A 12,643-nucleotide genomic window follows, 5' to 3' on the forward strand; every position below is an offset into this window, starting at 1 on the left:
AGTTTTGTCCTAGATGGGATTCGATATGCTGGAGCAGCTGTAGTAACTACTGATAAGACCATATAGGCCCAAGCCTTTCCCCACAGGACCTCAGCTCAGTGGGCAGAACTTATTGCTCCCACCCAGGCGTTGAGGTGGGCCAAAAGAAAGAAGGTCAACATTTACACTGATAGTTGGTATGCTTTTGCTACTGCCCATGTTCATGCAGCAATCTATAAGGAGAGCGGATTCCTGACATCTGCCAGTAAGGACATTAAAAACAAAGAAGAGATTTTAGCTTTACTAGAAGCTATTTGGTTGCTGGAAACTGTAGCACTTATTCATTGCCCAGGACACCAGAAAGGGGACTCAATAGAGGCTAAAGGAAATCGGGCAGCAGATAAGGCAGCCAAAGAAGTTGCTTTAAAACCAGTAGGGCCTCTAGAAATCTTAGTGACCTTACCAGAACGCTTATTGCCAGAGACGCCATTTTATAACCAACTAGAGGAGGATTTTGCTGTAAGAAAAAGAATGTCTAAAAATACAGAAGAGTAGTTAGAGTTACCAGACAGCTACATCAGTCAGCTAAATCAAGCTACTCATTTAGGCCAAACTAAGCTAATAGAATTATATAAGAAAATTACTACTTGTCAGGCTTAGAAGTTATTGCAGAAGGCATAGTGTCCAAGTGTCTAAATTGTGCCCAAGTAAATGCTAAACAAACTAGAGAAGTTGTAAAGAGAAATAGGGATAGAAGAGCTTTCCCAGGAAAACATTAGGAGATAGATAAAGCCTCCAGCACAGGGATATAAGTATCTATTAGTTTTTACTGACACCTTTTCAGCATAGGTAGAAGCTTTTCCTGCTAGAAATGAGACTGCAATAACAGTTGTTAAGATGTTGCCATATAAAATTATTCCACATTTAGCTTGCCCATTAATATTGGGTCTGATAATGGACCTGCATTTGTATCTAGTAGGAAAGGCACTCAACACTTATTAGAAATTACATTGTGTTTACAGGCCTCAGAATTCAGTTCATTCTTTCAACTTGTCCTGAGCTCTGAAGTCCTAAATTCATTTTAGAAACTGATGAAAACTGCGCTGACTTACTCTCCCTAGTTTTGCTAAAAGCTAAGTATACCCCCTACTTCAGTGGTCCCCAACCTTTTTTGGGCCACAGACCGGTTTAATGTCAGAAATATTTTTACGGACCAACCTTTAGGGTGGAACGGATAAATGTATCACATGACCGAGAGAAGCGTCAAGAGTGAGTCTTAGACGGATATAACAGAGGGAATCTGGTCATTTTTTAAAAATAAAACATTGTTCAGACTTAAATATAAATAAAACAGAAATAATGTAAGTTTTTATTCTCTCTCTGTGGACCGGTACCAAATGGCCTACGGACCGGTACTGGTCTGCGGCCCGGAGGTTGGGGACCACTGCCCTACTGGGAAAAATTCATCGCACATAGAATTGTATTAGGCAGGGTGATACCTCTTCTCCCTAGGCTTCCTTGAAGACCCTCGGAGATGGAGACGGTGCAAATGGATCCCACCAACCCCTGTAAGTTGACCCTGAGAAGGACGACATGCCCTGCTCTAGCCACAAACTGGAAGCTGGCTGGTCTTTGTACGAGAGAAGCTTGAGGAACCTTGCTGGGGAACTTCTTTATAATTGAACTTTGGGAAGGGGGGAAACTCGGGTTGGTGGAAGGCCAGAGCGAGTCATCTTAAGATTTAATACATGTGCTGCTATGAGTCATAAAGAAGGGGGGGTATAAGTCCCTTCGCTAAGAAAAAAGCTACACAGTAAATAAAAAATATATATGTACTCATAGCTACCCCTGTAAAATAACCTATAAATATTAATCATATGTCTGACAAGCTACTTAGAGGGAAGACACCTCCAAAAAGAAGCATATTTTAAAAGAAAATTGCTTATTACTAAGTTGTCACTGAAGGTTAAGATCTTTAAAATTAAGAGGTCTGATTAAAAAGGGATTGTATAATTTTGATAATAGAAGGTGTAAGGTATAAATGTACTTTTAAGAAAACAAAAGAGAAAAAGTAAGTTGTTATAAAAGCTAGTTATTTCTAAATAGATAAGAAAATTCATGAAAGCTAAGGGTTTATGTAAGTTGCAGAAGGTTTGTGCAGGTTGTAAGTGGTTTGTACAAAAAGAAAAAAAAAACAGGTTTAGGGAACAGAATAAGCTTCTATTATATATTCTAGTAAATGTTATGCCCCAACTTTATTTGTATACAAAATAAAAGAGGCTTAGATTTACTTTTCCTTAAACAAGGTAGCTTATATGTAGCATTAAGAGAAATGTGTTGTTTCTATGCTAATAATTCTGGTGTAATTAAAGAAAGCCTATCTTTAGTAAGGGCAAACATAGAAAAGAGAAGAAAAAAATTTGAACAGTCAGAGAATTGGTTCCAAAGAATGTTTAATTTGTCACCATGGCTCACTACCCTTTTGTCTGCAGCAATTGGTCCTCTTACTTAATTTTAACTTGTTTGATAGTAGGACCATGTTTAGTTAATTTTATAACAAGGTTTGTTTGAGAAAGGATAAACTCTATCAAATTAATGGTAATCAGAAATCAATACACACCAATACAAGAGGATAGCAACGAAAACGACAATGAATCAATAATTTGATTAAAATTTAATTAAAACCAGTAGGGAATGAAGTGTGGAAAAGAAAGACTCAACATGAATAATTTTTGGCAAAAATTTACTTTCTCTAAAACAAAGAAACTTTTAGAAGAACTTACTTTTTCTGAAAAGACTTTCTATTCCTGGCCTGGAGGTGGGTCTCCCAGACTGTGGCCTTGGGCTAGCTTTGCAAGGATGCAGGAGTTCTCAGAATGTTTCTCCCTGAATTAACGCTATAGATAAACATTATAACAAAGCTTGTTTCACTGCTTTGTTTTACTGCTATTCCTTCTCCCCTCCCCATTCCTCAATCAGTATGTAATTCCACCTGTAAAACCTAACTCCAAAATGCAGTCGGGGCTGCATTGATTTGAAGGGCTTTGGCCTCCGTGTGGTCCGTGTGCGTGGCTAGCTAATAAAGGCTCCCTAATTAGCTAATTTGGCTTCATGATTTTGTGGCAAGACATCTGTTATCTCACTGTTCCATCATAACAATATAATAACAAATATATATTTGGTTTTTATCCCTGATTCCTGGCACATAGCTCATAAAACTCTTGTACTTCCTCAACTGACAAGAGTGAGAGGAATATTTTTTGCTACTCATAATAAGCCCATTCGAACCATACCTGAATATATGCTAATGAGGTAACACTTAGAGGATGGGAGTTGGTTGCCAGAGGAATCAACCATGTAATGAGACAGAAATTTCAGCCCCATTCCCAGCTTCTCGGGAGGGGAGAGAGGCGGCAAATGAGCTCAATCACTAATCCTAATAATTAAATCAATTGTGCCTACTTATTGAAGCCCCCATAAAAACCCTAAATGACTGGGTTTGGAGAACTCCTGATTTAGTGAACTTATGGAGTCACTGAGTAGATGGTAAGCCCAGAGAGGGAATGGAAACTCTAAGCCCCTCCATACCTATTTATCTCTCCCATTTAGCTCTTCCTAAACTGAGTCCTTTGTAATAAACTGGTAATAGTAAAGTTCTTTCTGAATTCTATGAGCTGTTCTAGCAAACTGTTGAATGAAGGAGGGAGTTGTAATAAATTTAAAGCTGATTGGTCAGAAGTACAGGCTACAACCTAGTCATTGGTCTTTGATGTTGGGGGCAATCTTGTGGGACGGAGGTTTTACACCTATGGGGTCTGTGCAAACTCCAGGTAGTGTCAGAATTGTTTAATGTGAGAAAAGCCCCCCTGGAATTTGTTTTCAGAAGTGTTATGAATACAGTAGGAAACAAGTTTTTCCTTTATTGACCATTACTACTTTCTCAGAAATAACACTGACTTTCATGAAACCACACATAATTTCTCCTAAAAGTGCTTTTCAGACATGCTCTCCTTGGACCTGAGGCCCTTTCATCACTAAGTGTCTGGGGATTTAGCAAGAATTGGACAACACTTGCTAAAAATTATCTTTGAAATCCATAATAATTGTTTCCTCCTCCATTTTAAATACAATATTAAAATATTGTTTAAAGTTTATATCATCATGAGGGGACAAGTCTTTTCTTAAAAAAACCCACCATGTTATATTAGTTAGAAATATGTTTGGCTACAACAGAGAACCTAAAGAACTGGCTTAACTGGAGGGTGTGGGATGGCATTTTTTACATAACAAGGCATTTGGAGGCCAACAGTAATGTCGAGGTCAGTGCTTTTACAATGATCTTGTTGCCCCAAGATTGCAGGATCTTTACTGCAGCTTCAGATAAGATATCCAAATTGACAATAGAAGGGGGGTGAAGGATCACGTGAGCACTTTTAGCTGCAAGGTAGGCCAGAAAACTGGGAATTGTGATGTGAGTTACTTAGAGTAAAATGTCTCAAACTACCAAGCTATCAGAATCTTCTGGAGGGTTTGTTAAAACACAGATTGCTAGGCCCCACCCCCTGATTTTCTAATTCAATAAGTCTCAGTTGGGGCCTGGAAACTTGCTAGATATGCAAGTTCCCAGGTGCTGCTGCTGCTGGTGGTCCAGGGACCACACTTTAGGAACCACGGACTTGTACCAATCATGTTTAATTTTCTGGCATTGATTGGCACACTCCTGCCCAGAAGTATGGCCACATTAGCATTTATAAATACTTTTACAGCTACATTTCTGTGTCATTTATGCATAAATGAAAATAAACTCAAGTAGTGGCAAAACCAAGAAGTCTTTGCAGACACCAGTAGGTCTTCAATGCACCCACTTCTTCTTTTCCTGAGCCATAAAGACCTCAGACTGAAACACTAAGGCTTTACAGCTTTCTAATTTCCATTAAAATCAAGTGGATCTGATGGCATGGAGAATACTTTAACTGACTTTTATCCCTTAACATCATATAACTCTCACATTTGCATTAGAGTCAGCAAGAGACAAATGGTACACTCAAATTAGGAATTTTGAAAAGAGTGTAATAAAGGGACAATTTCCAAAGGTACAGACAGGGTAGAGCTAAATCTTAAGGTCTAATCCCTGTGGATTAGTAAAAGGGAGGTACATTATCACCCCTATGCCTAAAAGGAAGATGGTAGGAAAGGTTTGCAGAAACCTGTAGAAAGAGAGGGTTGTGTACAGAGGGTCCCATGACAAGAACTCTGACTCTTGGTGAAGGACATATAAGGAGCCTGCAGCAAGTAGGCAATAAATACCCAAACCTCATTCTGCTCCCTCCCTTTGATCTCCTGTGAGTGCTTCTCATTGGCCAAATCCAACTAGAGCCTGTTAATATTATTCACATAGGTCACAGAACATGATGGAGAAAGGTGAAAGGAAAACGAGAGCTTCCCAGCACACACACATTTAAATTTTATACCATTTATTTCTAGTATTAGAATTATTCTTTTCCTGTAGTTGAAGAAAATTCAAATCATAAAACAAAGAAGAAAAATATTAGAAGAAATTCCTAAATCAACAGTTCTCAAAGTATGGTCTGAGGACCCCTGAGACTCCACAAGGTCAAAACTAGTTTCACAATGTGACTAAGACATTATTTGTCTATTTCACTCTCATTCTTTCAGAAGAACACAGTGGAGTTTTCCAGAGGCTATATAAAACATTGCAAAAGAGCCCTGGCCGGTTGGCTCAGCGGTAGAGTGTCGGCCTGGCTTGCGGGGGACCCGGGTTCGATTTCCGGCCAGGGCACATAGGAGAAGCGCCCATTTGCTTCTCCACCCCCCCTTCCTCTCTGTCTCTCTCTCTTCCCCTCCCGCAGCCAAGGCTCCATTGGAGCAAAGATGGCCCGGGCGCTGGGGATGGCTCCTTGGCCTCTGCCCCAGGCGCTAGAGTGACTCTGGTCGCGGCAGAGCGACGCCCCAGAGGGGCAGAGCATTGCCCCCTGGTGGGCGTGCCAGGTGGATCCCGGTCGGGCGCATGTGGGAGTCTGTCTGACTGTCTCTCCCCGTTTCCAGCTTCAGAAAAATACAAAAAAAAAAAAATTGCAAAAGCAGGTACAGATTTCAACTTTTCTATTAAGCCAGAGATTAAAGAGTTTTGTAAACATACAGACAGTGTCTCCCTCCTCACTAATATTGTGTTGTTTTAGAAAGTATAGTTCTATTTCACCCCCCCAAATGCTATTTATATAAACACATACTGGGGTTTTATTTAATGAATTAACATATGTTTTTTAATTTCTCAATTTTAATTTATAGTATAATAAATGTTTATAGATATAACCCACACAAACAAAAACTCTTTGGATACTCAATAATTTGTGAAAGTGCACAGGGATCCTGAGACCAAACTGTTTGAGAACTGCTCAGAATCATACTCTACCTAAGGCTAGCTCCAGAGATAAGCCAGCTTTAGTCAATTTAATGAGCTGGGCAGGAGGATGGGAAGAAAAGAATGACCTGGAAGGTAAAATGCCTGTCTTTCCTTACTTCCTCTTCTTCCCTTTTACATTTTCTGATTTCCTCTCCCCACTGAATTGCTACCAGTGCTTTCCTGCCCCAATTCTAGAATACTTATTCTATTCTGCCTCATATTTTAATTATTTAGGTAATATATTGTTCTAACATTCTACCCTCTTTGAAGGACATGTATATGAGCACATTTGCACACACAGGCACACGTGTGAGCACATGCATGCACACCACGGGATGAGAACTTCTTACCCTGTGGTCTACAGAGTCCAAGGGAATTAAATTCACAAGTTCATGAACTGGAATGGGGAAAAATTTACACATTTATTTTTACTAACCTCTAACTGAAATGTAGCATTTCTTTCTTATGAATGTAGACAACAAACCACAGCAGCATTGTTACAGGACTAAAGGGATCAGTTTGCCTGCGTATGTCAAAGCCTAGCAAAACCCGAACAGGAGTTTGCAGCAAAGAAAGTAGAGGTTTATTTAAGGAAATGACACCAAGCCTAAAGTCACAGGTGAGCTAATGCTCTAAGGCAGGGGTCCCCAAACTTTTTACACAGGGTGCCAGTTCACTGTCCCTCAGACCGTTGGAGGGCCGGACTATAAAAAAAACTATGAACAAATCCCTATGCACACTGCACATATCTTATTTTAAAGTAAAAAAACAAAACAGGAACAAATCCAATATTTAAAATAAAGAACAAGTAAATTTAAATCAACATACTGACCAGTATTTCAATGAGAACTATGCTCCTCTCACTGACCACCAATGAAAGAGGTGCCCCTTCTGGAAGTGCGGTGGAAGCGGATAAATGGCCTCAGGGGGCCGCATGCGGCCCGCAGGCCATAGTTTGGGGACCCCTGCTCTAAGGTTTGGTTCCCTGATGGCCTGCACTGGGATAGATTCTACACAAGAAAAATGACTAATCATGGTAACTGAGGGAGTTGTGGTCAGGAACTGGTTGGCTGGGGCCAGGATAGTGAATAGTTGATCATTGTATGAGGTCCTGATGTCAGCCTTGGCATTGTTCTGTCTGGTTTTGTGAGGATGTGATTCCATTTTCATGGGCCTGGGGCTGAAACACAGCTGAAGTCAAGATGTTATCTTTAGTTTGAAGAAACTATTTCTGGTCAACAGACCTGAGGCTTTGTTCCTAAAACTGATGCTGACCTGGATCTGATATGCTAAGGGCTTAATGATGAAGGAAAGGAGTGCATATGCAAGGAAGAGGGAGGCAGGTGAGTCATGGTGCTATCAGACCAGACAGGGCCAATCTGGATCAAGAAGAAAAGGAGAAAAGTTCAACTTTAAAGAAATGAAGTTTTTGTATACTTACAGCACTAAGCAGTACCTGCGACTTTATCACCAACCGAAAATACTGATATTTTCATATCACATGAGAGTTGTTACAGATCTCTTGAGATATCATTTACACACAACACTATTTTGAAATTACAGGGGCTATTAGACGCGCCACTAGATCTTATTTAAAGTATTCATAAATAAGCATATTACATTACTTTGTTACAAATTTGCTTGTTTTTTAAAGTTTAATGACTATTTCAATATAATTGGTTTCCTTTGAAATCTTATGAACTTAATTTTGTGTTTATTTTTTATTATTTTTTATTTTTTTTGTATTTTTCCAAAGCCAGAAACAGGGAGGCAGTCAGACAGACTCCCGCATGCGCCCGACTGGGATCCACCCTGCATGCTCACCAGGGGGCGATGCTCTGCCCATCTGGGGTGTCGCTCTGTTGCAACCAGAGCCATTCTAGCACCTGAGGCAGATGCCACAGAGCCATCCTCAGCACCCGGGCCAACTTTGTTCCAATGGAACCTTGGCTGCGGGAGGGGAAGAGAGAGACAGAGAGGAAGGAGAAGGGGAGGGGTGGAGAAGCACATGGGTGCTTCTCCTGTGTGCCCTGGCAGGGAATCAAACCCAGGACTCCTGCACACCAGGCTGACGCTCTACCACTGAGCCAACCAGCCAGGGCCAATTTTATGTGTTTAAAAACACTATTTTGAGAAGAAAGCCACAGGATTCACTAAAGAAACTCTTCATTAAAAGAAAAAAAATGTATGGGGAGTAATAACCCCTGCTAAGACAGTAATCTTCAATTCACAAGGACATTCTTTCTTTTGTTGTGAATTGTACACCAGTAGCCACGGCCACCATCACAGCCAGCCAGCCCAAGCAGGTTCATATTTGATTCAGACAGATGGTAATGAAACAACAGAGCCAAGAACTGGTGGGCCATTACCTTTAATCCTAGCTCGCACTTGGTGGGTGAGAAAATACACACAGCTGGAAAACACTTCCCTTTCTATTCAGGGCTCCCAAAGCCACTGACTCATCTGAGTTTTCTAGAATCAAAGGTTTCTACCTCACCAGCCTATTCACCTCTATTCCCTGTCTCCTTCTCTTTGCACAAACTCTGCACGAGCTGGCTTCTCCTTCAGCACTCCGCCATCTTGTCTGCTTCTCCTTAGCAATGTTGATGGCAGTATCTGAGCAAGAGAGCCCCTGGTCTGCTTTATTTTATAGTGTAGAAAATTAAAGCCTTTAAGCCAATATATAAATAAGGAAGTCTCTGATACAAAGCCACTTATCTGAGGCATAAATGGGATTCCTCATAAGAGTGAACCATCCCCCATCATGCAACAGTCAAGGGTGTGGGGAAAAGCTTAGTTTTTTTTTTTTTTTTTTTAACAAGAAAAGCTTAGTTTTGAGAAGATCTTAGTATTAAAAGGGTGGGAAAGGCTTAGTCTTAAAACTAAGCCTTAGACTATAATGACTTCGCCAGCTTACAGCCTGTCTCCCACACCCAATGCAAACTATTTATATAAGCAAGCAAACATATATATCATATTTACAAACTTATTTGGACAAAGTGCTCAATAGGTATCTATTGAATTGAATTTAGGATTTCTCAAGTAGTTCAGTTTCCTCAGTGCCACCCCACCAACGCTGGGCGGGCCCTCATATCCCACTTCCTCCTAAGAGAGGAAGTTGATGAAGCTATCACCATCCTGCAGGCAATCCCCATAGCCTCGGAAACCAACTCTGGCTGCCTCAGAGCCAGATGTTTCTTTGTGTTTTAAAGTATATGATATACACATGAGATGATTGAGATTATGGTTATAACACAGTGGGTGGTATCAGAAACACTTTTCACTTGGAGCCCAACTGTATAAATGCTGCAAAACTACAAAATGTTTCAATAGGTTTGGCTGTGGAAAACTCTAATAATCAGCCATTTATGTAAACAGTGTAGCATTTCAGCCCAAATTCATTTACATTATCCATTTGCTTTGTTATGTTTTTTTTCTTTTTACAATAAACTATACATTTCTGCCAGCTCTTCAGTTTTTGCTTCTTAGTAGCACTGCCATTTGCTTATGCAATATGGTAGTTTGCAAATGCTTCAAAAACCTAAAGGAAACATCGGGCTACTTTTCCCTTGTTTTCCTTCTACATTCGCAACTACTTCTTTCCTCTTTACTTGCCTGAAAGTTATTTTTCTCCTGCTATTAAAACTGTGTTTGAGTGCTAATTTTAAGAATCTAAGAAGACTATGAGGATGGAGCAGACATCAAGGAGATGAACAAGCCTGACCAGGCGGTGGCGCAGTGGATAGAGTGTCTAACTGGGATGTGGAGGACCCAGGTTCGAGACCCAGAGGTTGCCAGCTTGAGCACGAGCTCATCTGGTTTAAGCAAAGCTCACTAGCTTGGACCCAAGGTCACTGGCTCAAGCAAGGGGTCACTCGGTCTGCTGTAGCCCCCCAGTCAAGGCACATATGAGAAAGTAATCAATGAACAACTAAAGTGTCGCAACAAAAAACTGATGATTGATGCTTCTCTCTCTGTTCCTGTCTATCCCTATCTATCCCTCTCTCTGGAAAAAAAAAAAAAAAAAGAAGATAAACAAAAGAGAAAAGCCACAGGCTTGTTATTCTAAGAACAAGTGTTCAGGGAAATAGCTGTAAGACTATTTTCAAATGAAAAATTCATGGTGAAAGGGACATGTAGGACTTGAGTGCTATTAGTTTAAAAGGTTTTATAATAAGACCCTCATTTAATGTCCTTTAGATAAAGGCCTTACATTTCTGGAAGATAGCAGAGTTCCCAGAAGTTAGATAAGTGATCTAGAGGTAGGTATCTTATCAGAACCTGTCCACAGAAAGATTGGAGATCAAGGTTGAGAAATTCAGGCTCTGAAGCCAAGCAGAAATGGTTCCGGAAGTGGAAGCCAGAGATTTCCATAACAGCTAGCACAGACCAACAGCAGAAAGGACTGGAAATTGAACCAGCAAGGGCCTTATATAGGCTCCTTGCTTGTTACCAGAACTTGTCTCAAAGTATGGGAGTGGGTTCAAACCTTAGATAAGGGTTCATGTATAAGGCTGCAGAGGGGGAAGCAAGGACAGGACGCTTTTTCATGGTGAAAGAGAGTTTCTAAAGTTTTGTGGTTGGTTTTTGTTTTGTTTTTTATTTTATTATTATTATTATTATTTTACAGAGACAGAGAGAGAGTCACAGAGAGGGATAGATAGGGACAGACAGACAGGAATGGAGAAAGATAAAGAAGCATCAATCATCAGTTTTTCGTTGCGACACCTTAGTTGTTCATTGATTGCTTTCTCATATGTGCCTTGACCATGGACCTTCAGCAGACCGAGTGACCCCTTGCTCAAGCTAGCGACCTTGGGTCCAAGCTGGTGAGCTTTGCTCAAACCAGATGAGCCTGCGCTCAAGCTGGCAAACTCGGGGTCTCGAACCTGAGTCCTCCGCATCCCAGTCTGATACTCTATCCACTGCGCCACCGCCTGATCAGGCTTGTTTTGTTTTTTAAACAATTATGATTTGGGAAATTTTCAGAGCCACACAAAAAATAGACAGTAGTATTATATAATAAACCCATGTACCTATCACACAGCTTAAATAATTCTCAACCTCAAGAGGGGACTCCACTATTGGGTGCTACCCAAGCTTAGTTGATCAGAGAGGTGTTTGTTCTCCAGTCACCAGCCCACAGAACATAGCTAGAGAAACGCTAAGGCAATATATTTTTAGATGAGCAGCATCTCATTAGCTAACAAATGAAATTAGAGTTGAATTAAAATCATCATTAGTTGAGTTTTTTAAAAATATATAGAGGCAGCATACTGAAATTGGAACTCCCTCCCACTGTCATATGGGACTGAGTCCACATTCCATAAATATCTCAAGGTCTCTGTAAGTTAACTCAGATATTATATATACACTTAAATGCCTACAGAGGCCAGGAAGCAAAGGAGTGAAGAAAGTGAGTATAAAAACCATACAGTACTAGCATATTAAATGGGAATTAATCCTCAGGACCAGTGTCAGGAATAACAGGTACCCAGGTAAAGAGCTAGCTGACTCAACACTTTGTCTGAGTAGTAAATATAGACCCAATGAGGTAAAAGTGTTCCTGCCCCTCACCTCAAAAAACCCCCACACATCTGGATTTTTACATAAATTTCCCAGCTTTTCAATATTAAGAATTAATTCAATACTTCAAAAAAATGTTGCATGGTCCACCCATGTTGCTGGGCTACATATTTTAGACCAATTGACCTATTAATAGTATCTTCTAAGGTCCATCCTTATAACCATATGAACAGTTGTAAAGTCAGATTACACAGAACAGTGAATAATCACTCATTCTAAATTTTTGTAACCTAACATGTTCCTGAACAAAGAATTTTCTAGAGTTTAGGTATCTTAAAATGCATAATGAAAGAAAAAAAAAAAGACATTTTACCCATTATATACATATACTGAATAGTTAATATTCATATAATTTTATATATTTATGTAATATACATGTACAAATATAAAATTGTAATTTAACACTTTTAAACAATCATTACTCAGAAAAATTAAGCCATCTTTTGCACCCTAATTATATCACATTGTCACTTCTAATCGTGACCGTAGCAAATAATTCTTACATTACTTCAATGGGTTGATTTTTTTAGTGGTTGATCATTAAAATAAACCCTTTAGGAAAATTCTATTGTCAGAATTTCATCAGTATCTTGCTTCTCAGATAAATAATCTTATATTCTACTGAAGAAATGTAGACAGATGAATTATTAATAG

Source organism: Saccopteryx leptura, chromosome 3 (genome assembly GCF_036850995.1).
Source record: "Saccopteryx leptura isolate mSacLep1 chromosome 3, mSacLep1_pri_phased_curated, whole genome shotgun sequence".
NCBI classification, from domain to species: Eukaryota; Metazoa; Chordata; class Mammalia; order Chiroptera; family Emballonuridae; genus Saccopteryx; species Saccopteryx leptura.